Consider the following 14699-nt stretch of genomic DNA (forward strand, 5'->3'; position numbering starts at 1 on the left):
ACCATCAATATTTATTGTGTTTGGCCACTCTGTCCTTTGCATTCTAGTAGGTGCTATGAGTAACTGTTCTATCAACACCAGTGTTGCTGAATCATCTGAAACTGAATTTGGGCCAGATAACAGAGAATTTGGTTGTCCTAAACAGTTATTTTAGCTCTTTGTAATGAACTGAGAAAAGTGAACACTTTCAGACTAGATGCTGTGGCAAAGCCAAAAGCTGTTTGTAGCAATGATTCAGACATTTCAGCTTTTAAAAAATCTAGTAAATATTGTTCCTCTGTATTTTGTCTATGTCCATCTCCTGCCCACATTTTATTTTCATAGGAATTGTTTGCTACCTTTTTAAACTATATCTGAATGAAATTTCAACAACCCCCAATTAAATTTTCTCTGCTGACATCTTTCTTCCATATTTGTTTATGCTTATCTATCACAGTGTTGTTTTCTGTCTCAGTCCAACTCCCACTTCTGCTATTCCTTAGATATTTTGCAATTCGCCTACAGAAAAGGGGGGAAAAGACTCCCTGAAGACATTCATTAGAACTTTATTCATTTTTCAAGTATTCCATACAGGTGTTTTATTCTATTTCAAATTGTAAATGTCAAAAGCCTGATACACTATCCCTAGTGAAATATAATCAAAGATATTTTGTTTCTTTCTTATCTTTTCTTTTTTTTTTTTTTTTTGCTTTTCTTTTCTTTTCTCCACTTGATTTAGCTCTTTTGCATGAAGGATTCACGCCACATGTACTCTGTCCATCCAGTTCCTCAAGTTTCAGCTCACATTCCTCTCAACACAAAACTCGTTTTCCCTCTGAACTGCCTTTTGCCACACTTACTGTTCATATGATTATTTGTCCATTGAACTTCAATTATCAAGTGACTTCCCTTTTATTTTTGAATTATGATTTTTCATCAGTATTGTCCCCAGGTACATTATTTCTCTTTCTTTAGTGAAAATATAGTTTCACTAACCAGATCATTAGCTACATTTTTGTGAGAAATCTCACCTCCTATTTCTTATTCCTATCTAACACAGCAAAAAGCTGTGAACACAGTAGCAAATCAGTTTTAAATTTTGATATTTCAGTTACCAACACATTTGGATAATGCTTCATATTTTGAAAACTGATGCTAGGTAGTCAAGTTATTAAATCCCATAACAACGCTTTAAATAATCAGTCACATATTAAGGGTGACAGAACAGAATTCTAGAAAGACTATGTTACACAATAAGTGAAAGGAAAAGAAGCAAATCTAAGTTATAAGACTCCAAGTGCAGGAACCTTTCTACACTGTTGGAGAAAACAGAGAAATTACATGTTCTGATATTGGGGTTGAACATGTAAATATCAACACTGCGGTAATGATATTTAGCCAAGAACTCACAGATGCGCACCCCATGAGCAGATGAAAATAGCATAGCTAGAGATGAGGCAGCATCTGTGTCGTTAACACACACTCACTTTTCAAGGTACACTGCATCTGTGCTGTCTTTAAGGTGGTTTTATTAATACACTAGGTGATAGGTATATAAAGCATAAGATTCATAAAATACAAAAAAAAAGAAAAGTCACACCAGTGGAAAATAACTGAAAACATTTATGTACATGGTTTCTATATCCATCCAAATGTTTATTTATTCTCTTCTATGCATCTCCTCTAAATAGCTATGAAGATGGATATGCTTATTATAAGAAAGACTACAGGTATATTTGGATATGAGAAAGTACAGTGGCCACATAAAAACTGCATGATTTATAAAAGTAAAAAACTAATTTTTCACTGATGTATGTTGCAGGATTGAATGGTCATCACTGTTTCTTCTCTCCTCGATAGAGGCTAGTGCCACTCTCCTCATTTAACAGATAATAAAATTGCTGTGCCTCAGGTAATGAACAAAACTAATGGCACAAGTAGAAAGGAGTTTGGACCATTTAACTGCCAGTTTTCCAACTGTACTATAAAATAAAATTCCACTTTGGAGAATAGCATCCTGACTCAAAGGTATCCTGATTATTTGTATAAGTTGAGATCTGTTTTGTATGCAAATCTGATTGGCGTCAGGCCAAGCAAATCAATAGTCAAAACATTCTGTTGTTTCTTCTGACTTGATTGGAAAAAATTTATTTTGCTAAGGCTAAAGATTTTCTTATTTTTCCATAATTCCAAGCTTATGCACTTGAATAAAGGATAATGTGTTTGACTGTCCTTCAAATATTGGAGGTGTAACCCCCTTTTGAAAAACACTTCCCATTTGAATTTATAGAGTTATCTTTAAAGATTCCCTCGATTAAACATAGCACATAATGATAAATGGATGATAAATTTGTGGTAAATGCTTCATTAACTTTGTATTGCTATTAAGTTAATGCCAGAAATCATGTTAAGGTTCTGCCTGATTATCCATCAAAATGCTATATACCACTTCTTCTTCACTGCTAAGCCCCCAGAACCATTCTTTACTAGGTTCATTACATCCTTTTCTATTCTTTGTTTGGCTTCCTAAGTTTTAAACTTGTTTATTTTATACATCTCCCAGTACATTCATTTGCTTGTTTTATTCTGTAATTTTTTATCACCCAATTGACTTTAGCTTCATATGCCTATACTCTATTTCTCATTCTGCCTTTGATGTCATATAAATGCTACCCATGAAAATCAAAGCAGAGGTTCAATGACTTAGAATAAAGCTCATAAAGCTCTAGTATGCTCACTAGATAAACTTTAAGACACTCACAATACATAAAATTAATGTATACAGAAAAAGCAAGCAAAGAAAAAGCCAAATACACAAGTGATTAATTTAAATCTGGTAATATATTGGTAATATATTTGGTACATGGTATGTCTTTTATATATATATTCACATTTCTTTACATATATCTATATATTTTTAAATCTATGTATATAACACACTTATACTATAGTTTTATTTTCTTTCATATCTAGGAATTTTTGTATATAACATTATGTACACTATTTTGTATTTTCTTTTTTACTTGGTTATTTATCACAAACATTTTTCCATTTCAATAAACATTCTTTTGTAATATGTATCTTGATGTTCTAAATGAGGACTTTGAGAATATCTGTGAATCCTTCCACCATTATTGTATCTCCTTTATGCCATCAACTTATTGGTTTCTTTTTAATTCCTCAAACATCCCAAGCATACTGCATTCTCAGACATCTGAACTTGCTCTTTCCTCAGCCTTTGCTTCTATTTCCCACAGATAATATCATCTCTTGGTCTCTTGCTTCATTCAGGTCTCTCTCAAATATTGTTGCAATACAGAGAGGTTTTCCTTGAGAACCTGGTATGCTATTCATTCTCACTGCATCCTTTATCACAATAACTGTATACTCCCTGACATTATGTAGTATTTATATCATGTAATAAATTTCTATTGCTTTACTTTTTATCTCGCCACCAGAATGTAAGCTGTACCAAGGCAAGGGATTTGCATGTTTTGTTTACTACTCTTTCCTCAATGTTTAAAAAAGTTTATAGCATATACTAGAAAATCAATTTTAAAAGTCAATGGTTCAGTGAATATTATTCCAATGCACAAATTCAATAATAACTCACTTTTGTAATCCAATGATTTAGTTTTTTGAAAACTTCCCAGATTGTCTTCTAATGGAAAGTGTGATAAATTCCAGTATCAAATCCAATTAGCAACCAACCTCCCCACCTTAACAATGCTTACCTTTGGTGATAATTAAAAGGGGTAAGCACATCTGTCCCAGTGAAATTTCAGGAGATTTTCCTTTTATAGTTACCCAATTTATTGTTCCTTGATAACTTCCTAGAAGTTAGATTGTAAATTTGTTGTACCTCAACTATATTGATAGTTGTAATTATTTTGTGTAGGTTCCTACACTCAATTCAAGTCTTCATATATGTGTTTTATTATGTATTATTTTTTCAATATTTTTGCAAGGACTTTAAGACAGGTATTATGGGATTCTTCCAAGTGTTGTTACATGTTTCTGTTGTTTTTTAAAAAAGACCCCATAAGATAATATAAAATCCTCAACAATTATTTAGTCATTTATTTGTTGCTTGCTAATTACACCAGCTGTGAATTCTAACAAGCAAGTAAGCACAAAAACAACGAAGGTAGAAGATAGGGAATTTCAGCAGAGGATTTCAGGGAAGTTTATGTTGAGTAGTAAAAATTATCTTGCTAAATATATTTCTTCTTATATTGAACTATGATATTCAACTCAGCAAAAACTTTTCATCTATTATTCATAAGAATGTGCATTAACAAATTTTTATCACTTGAGGCATGAGGCAGTATTCTTATAACTACAAACATGTGGAGTGAGGCTGTATGTTAAACTCTAAGTTCCTGGAGGCAAACTCCTTGGATTCAGATTTCACATTTCTATATGATTATTATTCAGAAATACTAATCCTATTTATGACCTTGAACAGGTTAACCAAACACTAATCTATGTCAGTGTCCTCATTTATAAAATGAGAGTGTTTACAGTACATTCCTTATAGAATTGGTAAGAAGACTTAAAATACATAAAGTGTTTTTAATAAAATGACTTAGAATAAAGTACTTAGAATACAAGTACTTAGAACTAAGTACTTAGAATAAAAGATATAAAATACTATACTTGAAATGTAGTGTTTGCTATTATATTTTAAAAAGTAAATGTTAGTGATTATTTAAGTTGATAGGACACATATTTGTATTCTAAAAATAAATAAATTTAACATTAATAAATGTTATTTGCAATATGCATCTAGGTGTTCTAAATGAGGACTTTGAGAATATCTGTGAATCCTCTCACCATTATTGTATCTCCTTTATGAAGCAGAATTAATGAAAAGCCCACAGAAAAAGGTCAATCCATGTAAGGGCTGAAAGAAAGAAAAAAAAGGAGAGAAATATAGTAAGAACCAAGTGAGTAGGGGCTATAGAAGTAAAATCTTACAGAGGGAAGGTTAGGCCATTTGGCAAAAATAAGATTAAGAGAGCGTTGAAGATAAACTATGTAAAGATAACTGGGAAAGTGAACCATGAAATCCAGGATGTATTGCTAGAATTCTGATTTAGATTCCCTTTAATATACTTCAAGAGACCCGAGTAAAAAATAAAAGTTGTTCTCGCCCTACCTCATGTTTTGCACAACACACTGATCTATGATGAAACACTAATCTCGGATATTTTAGACATAAGTCTAAAATATCAATAGCATCTGCCTAAAATATTTATAATTGTTGAGTTGTCACAGCATGCCAAACAGGTGAGATCATAGATAAGCAACGATGTGCTTGGACTGCAACAGCCCTCATGCCTTGCTCCAATTCCAGAGCATAAAAAACCCAGATAACAGAAAACATATTATAAAGCTACAATAATCAAGACAGTATGGTATTGGTAAAATAGGCAGATCAATGGAACAGAAAGCCCAAAAACATATCCACATTAATATTGTCAAATAATTTTTGACAAAGGAGCAAAGGCAATACAATATAGCAAAGATAGTCTATTCAACACAGGGTATTGGAACAAGTGGACATCTACATGCAAAAAAATGAATATAGAAATAAACTTTAGAATCATCAAAATAAAATTAAGTCAATATGGGTCATAAACCTAAATGTAAAATGCCAAACTATAGAACTCTTAGAAGAAGACATAAAAGAAAATCTGCAGAACTGTGGCTTTGTTAATGACTTTTTAGATGCTATACCAAAGGCACCATACAAGAAAGGAATGATTGATAATCTAGACTTGATTAAAAATATTTGTTCTGCAAATGGCATCATGTAAAGAACAAAACGTCAAGCTGCAGAGTGGGAAAAAATATTTGCAAAAGGCATATCAGATACATGACTGTTATCTAAAAATACAAAGAACTTATAAAGCTCTATAATAAGCAAATTAATAACTCAATTTTTTAAAAATGGGTTAAAGACTGAAACAGACACACCTCACCAAAGGAGATATTCAGAGGGCAAAAAAGCAAATCATAAATGCTTTACACAATATGTCATCAGAAAAATGCAAATTAAAACAACAATGATATACCACCATATACCTATTAGATGGGCAAAATTCGCAACCCTGACAACATGATCAGCTGAGGATACAGAATAATAGAAATTCTCATTTATTGTTGGTAAGAATGCAAGATGGTATAGCCACTTTGGAAGACAGTTCAGTGGTTTCCAACAGAAGTAAATATACTATTATTATACAATCCAGTAATCATGCTCCTTGTTATTCAGTGGAGTAGAAAGTTTTGTTACTACTACTAACAACAACAACAACAACAACAAAACTCTGCAAATGAATGTTACAGAAATTTTTTTTTTTGAAAATGCCAAAACTTGGAAGGAAACAAAGTATCTTTCAGTATGTGAATGAATAAATCAACTGTAGTACATCCAGGCAATAAAATATTATCCAATGCTAAAAATAAATAATTTATCAAGCCATGGAAAGACATAAAGGGAACTTAAGTATCTATAACTAAGTGAAAGATGCCAGTCTGAAAAGGTCACGTACTATATGATTCCAACTATACAGTATTCTTGAAAAAGTAAAATTATGAAGACAGTTAAAAGATCAGGGGTTGCCATGGATTGGGAAAAGGGATGAATAGAGTACAGAGAAGTTTGAAGGTAGTGAAACTACACTGTATGATTGTACAATGGTATATATATGCCATAGGTATGTGTTCAAACCTACAGAATGGACCACACCAAGAGTGAACACTAATATAAAAGATGGACCTAAAGTAATAATGTGTCAACATAGGTTTTTCAATTTTAACAAAGGTACCACTCTGATGGAGGATGTGGATCATGGGGGAGGTTATATATTTGTAGGGGCAGAGTGTATATGGGAAGTCTCTGCACTTTGAGTTCAGTTTTGCTGAGAAACTAAAACTTCTCTGAAAAATAAAGTCTATTAAAACAATCAAGTAACAACAAAAGGAGACAGCTATTCTTCCTCTTCTACAAAGTGGTGAATACTGAAAATGGTAAATATGCAGATAAACATACACATTTTCTGTTTTCTTTTTATAAAAATATTAAATATTTAAAGCAAAAATGTTTAAAAATATGTGGTGGGGTTTGTAACATGCAGAATGAAAATGCATAGTAAAAAACAGCACAAGTGATGGAAAATGAAAATGAAAATAAATTGTGGTTTGTTAGGCTATATGTAAAGTGCTATACGATCATTTGAGGGTATATTACAACATTTTGAAATTAATGTATCAAACCAAAGAGCAGCTATTTAAAAAGAAAACAAAGAATATAGATGAGATAAACAGAAATAAACAATATTTATCCTAAAAGACTGAAAAAAAAGACACGTGACAAGCAACAACAACAGATGTGACAAACAGAAACAACAAAAAATGGTAGATTAAGCTTATCAACCATCACATTAAATGAAAGTGGGCTAAATATTTCATTAAAAAGCAAGAGTTATTATCTTAGCTATAAGAACAGATTAAAAAACAAGTTTCAAAAAATGCACGTTAAAAATAAAGACAAAAAGATTAAAAGCAAAAGCGTGGTTAAAAAAAATAGTCATACAGTCACAAATCAAAAGAAAGCTGGAGTCATAGCTGTATTAATACTAGAAAAAGTAAAATGTTGCCTTCATGACCAAGATTATTATTAGAGATAAAAAGAAATCTTTAATAATGTTAAAAGTCAATTCAAAGTGAAAATTATCCTAAATATATAAGTACCTCATAACAGAACTTCAAGATACATGAAAAGCTGAAGAGCATAAGAGAAAGACATAAACAGTTTCATAATTATGATATGATAATTTCAAAAGTTGACACAAGAAGTGATATAAAAAAAGACAAAAAAATCTGTAAGTATTTAGAATGTTGAACAACATTATTTGTATTAGGGTTCCTCAGAGAAAATGAAGCAATAAGAGACAGATGTAGATATAGATACATAAAATTAGATGTATTATAGGGAATTGGCTCATAGGATTATGTAGGCTGAGAAGTCCCAAGATCTATAGTTGACAGGCTGGAAACCTAGAAGAGCCAGAGGTGTAGTTCCAGTCTGAGTTTGAAGGCCTGAGAATCAGGAGAGCCAATGGTGTCAATTTCACTCCAATGGCCTAAAAAAAGGGACGTCTTAGCCCAAACAGTTAGGAGGTGAACTCTCTTACTCAGCTGTTTTGTTCTATTCAGGTCTTCAGTTGAGTGAATGATGGCCACCCACATTAAGGAGGAAAATCTTCTTACTCAGTCTAGCTATTCAAAGGTTAATCATCCAGAGGCCACCCTCAGAGACACACCCATGAAGTTTAACCAAACATCTGGGTACCCCCAGGGCCCAGTCAAGTTGACACATAAAATTAACCATCACACTCTAAATCACTCAAGCTAAACTAAATTTAAAAAATTATACTCAATACCTGAAAATGCACATTTTCAAGTGTACATGATGTATTCACTGTAATATAAATTTATTGTTATAAATTTATATGTTCTAAATCAACATTTCTTTGCCTTGCTCTTTGATACTGGAATTGGACCCTTAAACATTTTTCCTTTTCCAGTTTGCTTGATGTTAGGTTTTTCCAATAGTGGCTACTGGAGGGATACTGCAAGTCTCACAGAGGAAATGGGGATTTTCTTTTCCAATCCAGTGTGCTATTTGCTGTGCTATAGATCAGCTCCAAACGATGGGGTACAGTAAGCATTCATTACAACTACCATGTTAAATTAAAGTCTAACTGCAACCAACACTTACCAGCAAGCTGTGTTCCTGAGGCAGCTGCAATCTATTTCAATCAAATTATTACCCACAATCATAATATGTCATTTTGCTTTTTCTTATCTTTTTATTGTGACGTATAAAAAAGGCAAAAAAGCAAACAAAATAAAAACGTCCAATTCAATAAATTATTGCCCCAAATCCTTCAAGTAACCAATAATAAAATACAGCCAGCACTCCAGGATCCCCCTTGATTTCCCTCCTTTCATGTTTTTCATATGATTTTGGCTATTTAAATGTCTTCTTTGGAAAGTACTTATTTTAGATTCTGGGATATGAAACTAAAGTATCCTCCCTATTTTTTCTCAATAGTTTACAGCCATACCTCTTTTTATTTTGCTTCGCTTTATTGCCCTTTGCAGATAGTGTTTATTACAAACTGAAGCTTGTGGCAACTCTACTTCATGCAAGTGTATAGGCACTATTTATTCAAAAGCATGTGTTCACTTTGTGTCTATGTGTCACATTTTGGTAATTCTTGCAATAGTTCAAACATTTTCATTATTATATTGGTTATGGTGATCTGTAATCATTGATCTTTGACATTTCTATTGTATAGTTTACCCTTGAATAACACAGAGTTTTTGAACTGTAAGGGTATACTTACACATGGATCTTCCTCTGCCACTGCCACTTCTGAGACAGCAAGGCTAATTTCTCCTCTTCCTTCTTATCAGTCTACTCAATGTCAAGGCAATGAAGATAAAGACTGTTATAAAAATCCACCTCCACATAATAAATGGTAAATGTATTTTTTCTTTTTTGTGATTTTCTTACCACTTTTTTCTTGCTTTATTGCAAGAACACAGTATATAATATATATAACATCCAAAATACAAACTAGACAACTGTTTATGTTATCAGTAAGGCTTTCAGTCAATAGTAAGCTATTAGTTAAGATTTTGGGAGTAAAAAATTATACATAAATCTTCAACTGTGTAGGGGGTTAATACTCCTAAAGCCTGCATTGCTCAAGGGTCAATTGTAATTATTTGGGGGCATCACAAATGGCACCCATGTAAAATGGTGAAATTAATTGCTAAAGGTTGTGTATGTTCCGACTGCTCCACTGACCGGCTCATCTCTCTCCCTCTCCTCAGAACTCCCTATTACCTGAGACATGATAACATTGATATTACCCCAATTAACAACTCTACAGTGGCCTTTGGGTATTCAGGAGAAAGCAAGAGGTGCAAGTCTCTCACTTCAAGTCAACAGCAAGAGATAATTAAGCTTAGTGAGGAAGGCATACCTAAAAAGCCAAGATAGGATGAAAGCTAAGCCTCTGGTGCCAAACAGTTCAGCCAAGTTGTTAAAAAAAAAAGTACTCAAAAAGAATTAAAAGTGCTACTGCAGTAGCACATTTAATGACAAATGACAAGAAAATGAAATAGCCCTATTGCTCACATGAAGCAAGTTGTAGTGATCTAGACAGAAGATCAAACCATTCATAGCATTCCCTTTAGCCACAGCCCAATCCAGAGCAAGGTCCATGCTCTCTCTAATTCCATGAAGTCTGAGAAAGGTGAGAAAGTGTCAGAAGAAAAAATTGAAACTAGAAGAGGTCAGTTAATGATGTTTAAGGAAAGAAGCTACCTCCGTAACAGAAAAGTACAAAGTGAAGCAGCAAGTGCTGATGAAGAAGCTACAGCAAGTTATTTAGAAAATTTAGCTAACATCATTGATGGAAGTGGCAACACTAAACAACATATTTTCAATGTAGATGAAACAACCTTATATTGGAAGAAGATACATCTAGTACTTTCATAGCCAGAAAGTCAATGCTTGCCTTCAAGGCTTCAAAGGAAAGGCTGACTGTCTTTCTTTCTTTCTTTTTTTCTTTTTTTGAGACGGAGTTTTTGCTCTTGTTACCCAGGCTGGAGTGCAATGGGGCGATCTCGGCTCACCACAACCTCCGCCTCCTGGGTTCTGGCAATTCTCCTGCCTCAGCCTCCTTGAGTAGCTGGGATTACAGGCACGTGCCACCATGCCCAGCTAATTTTTTGTATTTTTAGTAGAGACGGGGTTTCACCATGTTGACCAGGATGGTCTCGATCTCTTGACCTCGTGATCCACCCGCCTCGGCCTCCCAAAGTGCTGGGATTACAGGCTTGAGCCACCACACCCGGCGGCTGACTGTCTTTCTAGGGGCTAATGCAGTGGTGATGCTAAGTTGAAACCAATGCTTATTTGCCATTCTAAAAATTTTAGGGCCCTTAAGAATTATGCTGAATCTACTCTCCTTGTGCTCTACAAGCCTGGATGACAGCACATGTTTACAGTGTGGTTCACTGAATATATTAAAGCCACCGTTGAGACCTATTGCTCAGAAAAATAAATATTACTCCGTCTCATTCACAATGTACTTTGTCACCCAAGAGCTCTGATGGAGATGTACAAGGAGATGAATGCTCTTTTCATGCCTGCGAACATGACATCCATTTTGTAGCTCATGGATCAAGGAGTAATTTTTAATTTTCAAGTCTTATTATTTGAGAAAAAAAATGTGTAAGGCTATATAGCTGCCAAAGTGATTCCTCTGATGGATCTGGGCAAAGTAAGTTGAAAACATGCTGGGAAGAGTTCACCATTTCAAATGGCATTAAGAACATTAATGATTCATAGGAGGAGGTCAAAACATCAACATTCACAGGTATTTGGAAGAAGTTGATCCCAATCCTCATGGATAACTTTGAAGGGTTCAAAAGTTCAGTGGAGGAAGTTACTGAAGATATGATAGAAATAGCAAGAGATCTAGAATTAGAAGTGAAGCCCAAAGATGCTACTAAATTGCTACAATCTAATGATGAACTTGAACAGGTGAGGAGTTGCTTCTTATAAAAGAGTAACAAAAGAAGTTTCTTGAGATGAAAACTACTCCTGGAAAAGATGATGTGAACATTGTTGAAATGTCAACAAAAGATTTAGAATATTACATCAATTTGGTCAATAAAGCCTTGTCAGGATTTGAGATATTGTCTCCAATTTTGAAACAAGCTCCACTGTAAGTAAAGTGCTATCAACTAGCATTGTATGTTATAGAGAAATCCTTCCCGAAGGAAGAGTCAATTGATGTAGCAAACCTCATTGTTGTCTTATTTTTAAAAATTGCCACAATCATTCGAACCTTCAGCAACCACCACCCTGCTCAGTCAGCAGCCATCAGTACAGAGTCAAAACTCTCCACCAGCGAAAGAATTATGACTCACTGAAGGCCTAACTGATCATTAGCATTTTTTAGCAATAAAATATTTTTTAATCAACGTATACATTGTATTTTAGACATAGTGCTATTGCACACTTAATAGACCACAGTATAGCGTAAATATTACTTTTATATGCACTAGGAAGCAAAACATATTGTTAGTCGCTTTATTGCAATATTCACTTTTTTGAGGTGGTTTGGAATAGAAACAGCAACAGAAACAAGGTCTGCCTGCATTTTTAGTTTTGCATATAGAGATCTTCCACATATTTAGCAAGATTTATTTAGGAGTATTTAGATAATTAAATTACAATCTCAACAAATAAAGAAAAATTCCAAATTGATTTAATGGTGAAAACTGTAAGCTAGTTCTGGGGATTGCCAAGGTGTGGCCACTGCTCCTTCTGAGGGCAGCCTGCATCATAAACGTGTTAACATAATTTATTGTGAGTATATAAACAGACTCCAATCTCCTCCAGCAAAAGACAGAAAAAGTAGAAGAACATGCCCAGTAGCCCAGAATTTAATTATGAGAGTATTAGAACTCCAGAGAAGGTTAACATCTCAGTGCAGCCAGGTCTGCTATGCTAAGATTAAAGCCATGATTAGTAAAGAAAAGGACTCTGGGATGTGAAATGGGGACATTTGCAATAATGCACTTGAAAACACCGAGGCTCCAGAATCCCCTTAACTATCTGGATGCATAGAAGTGGCATATTCCTTCTTGTGAGAGACTAGCGCTTATCATTGCTTGAAGTTAATGAAAAGTCCTCTGCCTTATAAGACAAAACATGATTGTCCCCAACTGCTATCCTGGTCACCAGATCTGTAACTATTTCACAACATAACTTATTAAGAAAATGTTGGCTTTCTAAGGGAAAGGGGATAGCGCTTATATCCTATATAGAACTGCAGTATCCAGCTTAAATTCACTGTCATGAACTAAGATATGTACAATTAAACTGGATACTGAGGGTGCTGGATCAAGTGAATGGAATATAATGCATATTACACCAAAGACTATAGGAGACAGTGCTAACACTTTGCTAAGATAGTCCTTAGAGAACTTGGAGAAAGAGATAGTCTACATTAAGTGACTTACAAATGCTGAAATTGTTCAAGTAGATTGGGAGGAAGGAAACAAACAGACCAAAAAGTTAGTTTGCAAGATTAAACAATATTATGTAAGGCCAGAACACCCATAAACTGACAAAAAAATGGATACTTTTTAATCAGAGAAATGAGGAATGTACTAATAGTGGGGAATAGTAGTTAGAAAAGCTTTCTCTCCTCTACAGGTCAGAGATCACAGCAGGAGATTCCATTTCAGAATTAGGTTCATAGAGAGCAAGGGGATGATAGAATAATAATAGAAGTCAGATGGCAGATCTTAATTCTAGAAAGATTTGTGAAATTAATATAAGTGGCAAAGCTAGAGTGGCAGACAGGGACATGTCTCCACACAAATATGAAGATGGTTAATTAAAAACTTGAGTTGATAGGGACATATATATATATATATACACACACATATTAGACCCTGTCTCTGTAGGAAACTGCATAGTAGAGACAGGGTCTCACTATGTTTCCCAGGCTGGTCTCAAACTCCTGGGCTCAAATGGCCTCCAAAGTGCTGGGAGTATAGATATGAGCCCGAACACCCAGACTATCGCTCTTTTTCTACTATCTGAAAGTGTTCGTATGACTCTATTTCTTCAGTGTTGGACAGATTCACCAGTGAAGCCATCTGGACCTAGAGGTCTCTTCACAGGAACAGTTTTGATTACTAATTACTGAATAGATTTAGAAAAATTCAAAATTTTTATCTTTTTTTTTGAGTGATCCTTGGTAGTTTGTGTCACTCAAATGATGTATCAATTTTAGCTAAATTGCCAAATTTATTTGCATCAAGTTGTTCACAGTAACATTATCCTTTTATTATCTATAAAATATCCAGTGATATCACATCTCTCATTCCTGTCATTCATCAGTTGCCCTTCTTTCTCTCTCTTTCCATTAATCTCACCAGGAGCTTATTAGTCTTTTACAGACCTAACTTCTGATTTTATTAGTTATCTCTATTTTACTTTTCTCATTCATTAATATTTGTTCTCATCTTTAATATTTATATTTATCTACATACCTTGGATTTAATTTGCTTTTTAAAAAAATTTTTCCATGATGGAAGCTTACATAACTGATTTTAAATTGTTCTTCTTTCCTAATATAATTTACAGATACAAATTTTCCTCAAAGCACAACTTTAATGTCATTCTACTAATTTATATAAGTTTTTTAAATTTTATTTTGGTTTAAAGTATTTTCTCACTTTTCTTATGACTTCTCCTTTGATTCATAGATTAATTAATGTGTCTGAAATTTGCAAAACTTTGAGAAATATTTTAGGCTGAACAGCCCCCAAAGATATCTGCATAATAATCCCTGGAAACTGTGAATGTTACCCTACATGGCTAAAAAGACTTTGCAAGTATAAAATTAAGGGTCTTAGATGGGAAGGTTATCCTGTATTACCTGGGTATATCCTAACTGTAATCTCAAGGGTTTTATGAAATGAAAAGAAAGGGAGACTTGAATACTTAAAAGAAGACAATAAAACAACAGAAATAGATTTTGGAGTGATGTGGCCACAAGCTGACGGATGCTAGCAGCCACCAGATGGCATAAGAGACAATAGTTTCT

Source organism: Saimiri boliviensis, chromosome 2 (assembly GCF_048565385.1).
Source record: "Saimiri boliviensis isolate mSaiBol1 chromosome 2, mSaiBol1.pri, whole genome shotgun sequence".
In the NCBI taxonomy this organism is placed as follows: Eukaryota; Metazoa; Chordata; class Mammalia; order Primates; family Cebidae; genus Saimiri; species Saimiri boliviensis.